Genomic DNA, 8,475 nt, shown 5'->3' with positions numbered 1-8,475 from the left:
ATACTTGTCAATTGTCCTTTCTGTGGGTTATTCGTACATATTAGAGTAGAGATTTTTAGATCATCCTATTTAACTGGAGTCAAAGCAAGAAAGCTTAATCCCAGTAATGACAAAATGACCCACCAGTTAAAAGGAAAATCATTGAATCTGCTGTTTCAATCAAGTTCAAATAATGGAAATTGTTATAAAATTTAAGTCTTTTGATTTATTTTAAACTTTTGATTGCCTTCATAATGAAAAGAAAAAAGTTGTAGATAAATATAAGCAACCAAAATTAAAATTAAAAATTAAAGTTTTTACATGTCTTTTAGGACTTATACGGGTACGTCTTGTATTTCTATTACGGTTTAAATTCTATGTTTATGGTTTGTCACCGTGTGATATTCCGATGATCCTGGATTATCTCTTAAATTTTCTTTTTTTACCCATTTGGCAGTTTAACTTATCTGGATTTATTTCTTGATCTCTTGTTGTTTACCTGATAACTTTCTTTCCAACTGCATTTTCCACTCGGTTCCTTGACGACAAGAAACTGTGTTAATAAAGATGAAAACGCTTTTTCGCTTTATTTAATAGAAGTCACGTGCATCTACTGGTGACTTTTTAAAGCATAAATATAATGAATTTATATATATATCTATATATATATTATATATATATATAATATATATATATAATATAATTTAGAATATAATATATTATAGATATAGATATATATATTATATAATATATTAATATATTAATTTATATATATATTATATATTTATATATTCATTATCTATATTATATAATATCTATATATAATTATTACATATATATAATATTATATATATATATATATTCTATAATCTATTACTCTCATAATATATATTTAATAGATAAATATATAGATATAGATATATATAATATATTATAATAAATATATTAAAATAAAATATTATATCCAAATTCCTCTGCTAATATTATTTTATATGTATGAAATACTATTATCATAGTAGTCAAAGTGTATAGATAGATACGAATTAGTAGATATAGTAATCTCGTTGTATATATAGTTGATACCTTAATGCATATACTGTAATTGTATATAGGAATAATTATTTATACAGAATAAACCTACTATTATATCTTATATTCCGGTTAGGGAATTATTTCAAATAATATATATATAATATATATCTATTACTATAATATATAATATAATATATCTTACATTCTAACAGGTTTGTTATATTAACGAATTGATAGATATAGATACTAATATCTACCGATCTACCTATATATTATATATATATTATTATAATAATTATATTATATTAGATAGATAGAATAGACTAGGTAGAAACATATAGACCGATAATATATCATATAATACATTATATATATAAGATAATAGGATTACATAAATATAAATAATTATTATTATTTAATAATATATAATAATTAACATATAATAATTATCATATTATTCACTAATATCTATCAAATTATTATAAATTTATATTACAATAATATCTATATATAGTATATTGAATTATTATTATATCACAATCTACTAGAATATAATATGGATTTAAGAATTTAACATATTATAGATTTAACTGTATAATATTATATAACAATAATAAATAACTAGAATTAAATATCTATATATATTATTATATATATATTAGATATTATGATTAAGGTGTAATAACAATAGATATAATATAAATATTATATATCTGATTCTTATCTAATCTTTATATTCATACTACGATAAGGTATAAATAATAGATTCAATAATAATAGAATAAATTGTAAATATTCATATTTCTTATAATTATATATATTATATATATATTAACGTGAATATAACATTCAATATATTTAAATAATGCTATAGAGTATTACATATATAGGTATATTACATACTAAAAATTATTATATTTATTAATATATAATTATTCTCAATATTAAATATTAATACTGTCTAAAATTTAACATATTATATATATAGTATACTTAGTTATAAATACTTATTAGAAAAAAATAATAATCTCATAAGTTATTAATATTAATTATAAATTAATGAATACTATATATTAATAAATTATATATATATTATATATATATAATCAGTATAAGGATACTGTACATAAATTCATATATATATATTTTACGCGTTCATAGAACTAATGTGAAACAAATTCTTTACTCCAATCGCAACAGTATATTAGAAACAAATAAACTACAATTAAGTAACCAAATTCTAATTAGCTTCTTACTAGTGAATCGCCAAACAACACTGCAACAGTAAATTATCTTAATTGAACAACACACTCCTCCTACGAAGTAACCATACCTGAATTACTGCCTTAATATTTCCCATTGTACATTATTATTAAACATTGAACATTGGTACATTCACACATAATAGAATTTGAGTGTTCAAATCCTCTATATTTTAGATAAAGTATGGTGACAAGAGAAAGCATGGAGGGGAAAAAATTAAAAAATTAATTCCACCCTCAACGAATTCTTTGAAAGCACGATTCATTTAATAAATTCAGGAGAGGAAAAGGATATTATGGATCTCAACCGGAATTGGTTGGTTTGGGTATCCCACTTCCCATCAACAATGTCTTAAAAGCAACAATGGTTGGGTTTATTCGTGACATAATGAGAGATTTAGGAATCATCCTATATTAAAACTGGGTCAAGCAAGGAGCCTTAATGTTCTTTAACGCTATATAATAATTATAATCCCAGGCAAACCATAAAGAAATAACCCATCCATAATCCGAACATAATGAACTCAAAGAACAACAGTTATTAAAAGGAAAATCATTTGAATTGCTCTTGTTTCAATTCAATGTCAAAGTTGAATGGAACAAATTAGTTTATAAATTTAAAGTATTCTTTGATTTTAGTTTTAAAATCTTGATGCCTTCATAATGTGAAAAAAGTTGGTAGATAAAATTATAAGACAAACAACAAAATTAAAAAATACAATTCTTTTTTACAATGGTTTTTTACATTTTTGGACTATGTATTTCTATTACGGTTAAATTCTATGTTTAGGTTTGTCACCGTGTTGTGATATCCCGATAAGTATCTTGCGCGGATTAACTCCTCCTTTCAAATTCTCCTTTTAATCTCCTTTTTTACCCATATTGGCTAGTTTAGAACCTTATCTGGATAATTCTTCTTGATCTTGTTTTAGTTTATTTTACTGAATTAACTTTGTTTCTTTCCAACTGTATTCCATCCTACCGTTCCTTAGGAACGACATGTCGGGGTTAATAAAGAATGCGTGATAAAAACAACTTTCGTTTCGTTTATTTAATTGAAGTCACGATGCATTCTACTGTGACTTTTTAAGCATTAAATATAGTAATACCGATAGTATGATTACTTACTAATATTAAGGTTAGTTTTCTGCTTTGCATTTAGCTAGAATGCCAATCGAAATATTATCTTGCATTGAACCAATTCACCAATAATTTCAAAATTCAATTTAGATAAGGATCAGTACTTATATTATAAGTATTATATAATGATATAATAAGAAGAAATTATGTTTCTAATTATTAATTATTTACTTATGTTTATCAAGTAATATTACCTAAAAAGCACCATATAATATGATATATAATAGGTAATTATTATTCATAATATATATATTTACTGAATTCATAAATAACTATATTATCTATATTATAATATAGATAATAAGATATAAGCGATAAATATCTAAAATTTAACGTCATAATATAATATTTAGAATCCTATGAATAACTACTTATATTAAATATCGTTAATTAATCTTATTATCTTTTAATATACTGTTTAATGTTAGTTGAATAATCCTAAATAAACTTGATAATTTTACGGCTTATAATATTATAATATAAGATATTATAGATACTTTATAATTATGGAGAGAAGATATTAATATTTTTTATATATATAGATATAGATGAGATAGATAAGATTAGATTAATATATATTATCCTAGTATCTATATAAGTAAATATATATTATATATATAATTTGAGCTAGTTATTCAATATAATTTTTAATATTTAATATAATGATTAGTATAATATATGATATATATATTATAAGTAAAAAATTTTATATTATTATATTCTATATCGAATATATATCAAATTATAATATAATTATTTATAATTAGAATAGCATATATATTGATCATTATATATACTAAATATAAATAATATATTCCATGAATCTAGTATAGAATAGATATAAATAGATTAATATATTAGGTTAGTAATACATTATTAATAATAATATATATTATATAAGTAGATATTAGATATATATATCTATTATCTACCTATTCTAAATATAATATACTATACATCAACTATATTATTAATATATATATATACTTATATAGTAGTTATATTATATTATAGATAGTATGATATTATTATATATATATATATTTATATTATATATATAGGTATATATTATATTATCGATATCAAATATAGAATTAAGAAATATAATATTATATTAATAAATACATATTAATATACTATTATATATATCGTATTATCTATATATAGATAGACAATATATATTATATATATTATTATATATATAAATATATAATCTATGCTATCTATTATATATATATATATATATAATAATATAACATATATATATAATTATATATATAATATATTATGATATTTTACGGTTTTCATAGAATATTCTACCAATTGCCAACAGATAATCTTTAGTAACAACAACTACTAATACTTCTACTATAACCACAAAACTTGCAACAGATTTAGCTTAATTAAGCTACCTCTACGGAAGTACCTCTAAATTACTCCTAATTATTGTTTCCCATTACTATTTATAAGTAACATTCGGTTAACATTACCATATAATGAGTGTTGCACATCTTTTAGTAGTATGTTTTGCAAGGGATTGGGAAAAATTTAACACTTCCTACGAATTTTGAAAGGCACGATTTAATTCGGTAGGGTTAGTATTAACCGGTTATGTTTGGGCCCATCTAAAGAATGTTCTAAAAACACATGGGTTATTCGTTACATATGAGTAGATTTAGATTTCATTCCTATTAACTGGAGTCAAGCAAGGGAGCCTTTAAATCCCATGGTAATTGACAATGGACACAGTTAAAAGGAAAACATTGAATCTTGTTTCATCAAGTCAAATAATGGAAATGTTATAAATTTAAGTCTTGATTTAATTTAAACTTGATGCCTTCATAGAATGAAAAAACGTTGTTAGATAAATATAAGCAAACAAAATTTAAAATATTAAGCAGTTTTACATTGTTTTGGACGTTGTATTTCGTCTATTACGGTTAAGAAAATCTAATTGTTTACTTATATTTTTGTCACCGTGTGATATCCGATGATCCTGGATTATCTCTTTAATTTTTACCCATTTGTCAGTTAAAACTATCTGGTATTCTTGATCTTGTTGTTTACCTGATAACTTTCTTTCCACTGTATTCCACTCGTTCCTTGACGATGTGTTAATAAAGATGAAAACGCTTTCGCTTATTTTAATGGAAAGTCACGTGGGAATCTACTGTGATTATTTTAAGCATAAATATATATATATATATATACTATATTATATATATATATATATAATTTATATTATATAATTAATATATATATAAAATATATAAGATATAGGATGATATATATATATATATATATATATAGATATATATAATATATAATATATTATATTATAATATATTATCTAATATATTATATATATATTATATAATATATCTTTTATTATATATATATGCTATAAATATATATATATATATAAGATAGATTATATATATATATATAAATATAAATATATATATAATATATATATATATATATATATATATATATATATATATATATATATATATACTATTAGATAGATATAGATAATATTATATATATATATATCTTATTATATGTATATATAATTTAATATATATAATATATAATATATATCTAATTATATATAATATATAATTCTCATATATATATATATATATACTATATATATCTATCTATATATATACATCCATCGCTATATAGAATAGATAGATATCTATATATATATATATCTATATTCTATATATATATCTATATATATATATAATCTATATATATATATATATATATATATATATATATATCTAATACGTAGAGATATAGAGAGATATATATATATATATCTATATCTATCTATATATATAATATATATACTAGTAGATGATATATTATACTATATATATATATATATATCTAGATATATCTATAGATCTATAAATCTAATCTATATATAATATACACATCTTATATATTTATATCCTCTATAGATATCTATATATATAAATATACATATATAGATAGATATATTACATTATATATTATAATATTAAACTATCGATATATATCTATATCTATAATATTATATATATATCGATATATATCTCACTCTTGTCGTTATATATATAGCTTATAGATATAATTCATATATCTCTCTATCTATCTCATAATCTATATTAATCTATCTCTAGTATATCTATCTACCTCATCTACTATCTAATAGCTCTCTATCTATATCTGGTCATATCTATTAGATTATATAATCTCTTAATAATACTATAATCTCGATAGATAGATAGATATTATATCTCTATATATAATATAATTATATTATATATCTATACTATATTATATATATATAGATCTATATCTATCTATATATATCATATTTTATATATATCATCTATATATCATATACTCATATTATAGATATCTCTCATCCTATATCTATATATATATTATCTCTCTATCTATATAGATATATATATCTATTATTATGATATAATATATATATAATTAATATATCAGTATATTATACATATATATATCTATTATATAATATTATAATATCTAATATATAAGATATATAGATAATTATTATCTATATTTATATATACTATATATATAAATATATATATATGAATAAGTCTATATAATATAGATATAGAATATATATATATACTATATCTACTATCTAAATATGATATATATAGATACATATAAGATAGAATTAGAGATATGTATCTATATCTATATATATAGATATATATATATATATATATATATATATATATATATATATATATATATATATATGTATATATATATATATATATATATATATATATATATATATATCTATATAGATATATATATATATATATATATATATATATAGATATATATATATATATATATATATATATATATATATATATATCTATCTATATATATATATATATATATATATATATATAATATATTTACGTTCATAGAATATTCTACCAATGCAACAGATAATAGAACTACTACTAATACTTCTACTATAACCACAACTGCAACAGATTACTAATTAACTACCTCTACGAGTACCTCTAATACTCCTAATATTTCCCATTACTATTATAGTAACATTGGTACATTACATATAATGAGTGTTCACATCTTTTAGTAGTATGTGCAAGGATGGGAAAAAATTAACACTCCTACGAATTTTTGAAAGCACGATTTGATTCGGAGTTATATACCGGTTGGTTGGGCTCATCAAGAATGTCTAAAACACATGGGTAGCGCGCGGCTGAGTCTATAACCAAATGCTCGGAATCCACTGAGCAAAAGGTAGCAAACGGTGATAATTTTTATTCATAAGATTTTAAGCAATGACTTTTTACCTAAGCTTTTGGGACCTTTTGCTACTGAGCCTTTGCTTTTTCTCACAAGCTTTTGCTTCAAGCAAATGCTTGTTTATTATTCATCAGGGCATTTTTAATCCTGCCAAAGCTGACTTATGGATGCAGGTTGTTGTCATTTGCCCCATCTTGGACTTGAAACATCAAATAACATCCGAACTAACAGTACCCAGATTGCCCTAAAAGCTTTCAAGTCAACTCTTGTTGAGAGTATATGTTGCTGGATGATGGCGAGACCACTTCAGACTCTGTAGATTCAAATCCGAGTGAAGTACTAAAGACCCACTGAGCTCAAAACTAACCTTGTGGTACAGAGGAAGCCTTTTTGAAAATATTTTAGGGTCCATTTGCGCATCCCACAGCAAATATCTTGCTGAGTGAAAGAAATTGCATTCTAATATTTCTTGGTTTCTCTAATTTTAACTTAGACTTCATGTAAGCTGAAGAAACCGTCCTTGGGGAATCTAACCGTGCTGAAAACTTCAAGTGTAACATTGACGCACTTTGTCTTTATTTTAGGAAGTACTAGTACCTCTGGATACTTCGTTGCACAGTCCACCAAAGTTAGGGTATACCTGTTACACCACTTTGCACTGACGGTATAGATCCAGTCAGATCTACCGCTACCTTTTGAGTGGTTCCTTCATTAATGGTATCTTTCCTTGTGG

This window comes from Macrobrachium nipponense, chromosome 13 (genome assembly GCF_015104395.2).
Source record: "Macrobrachium nipponense isolate FS-2020 chromosome 13, ASM1510439v2, whole genome shotgun sequence".
NCBI classification, from domain to species: domain Eukaryota; kingdom Metazoa; phylum Arthropoda; class Malacostraca; order Decapoda; family Palaemonidae; genus Macrobrachium; species Macrobrachium nipponense.
The sequence above is the reverse complement of the archived record's forward strand: the minus strand, read 5'-3'. Positions refer to the sequence as shown.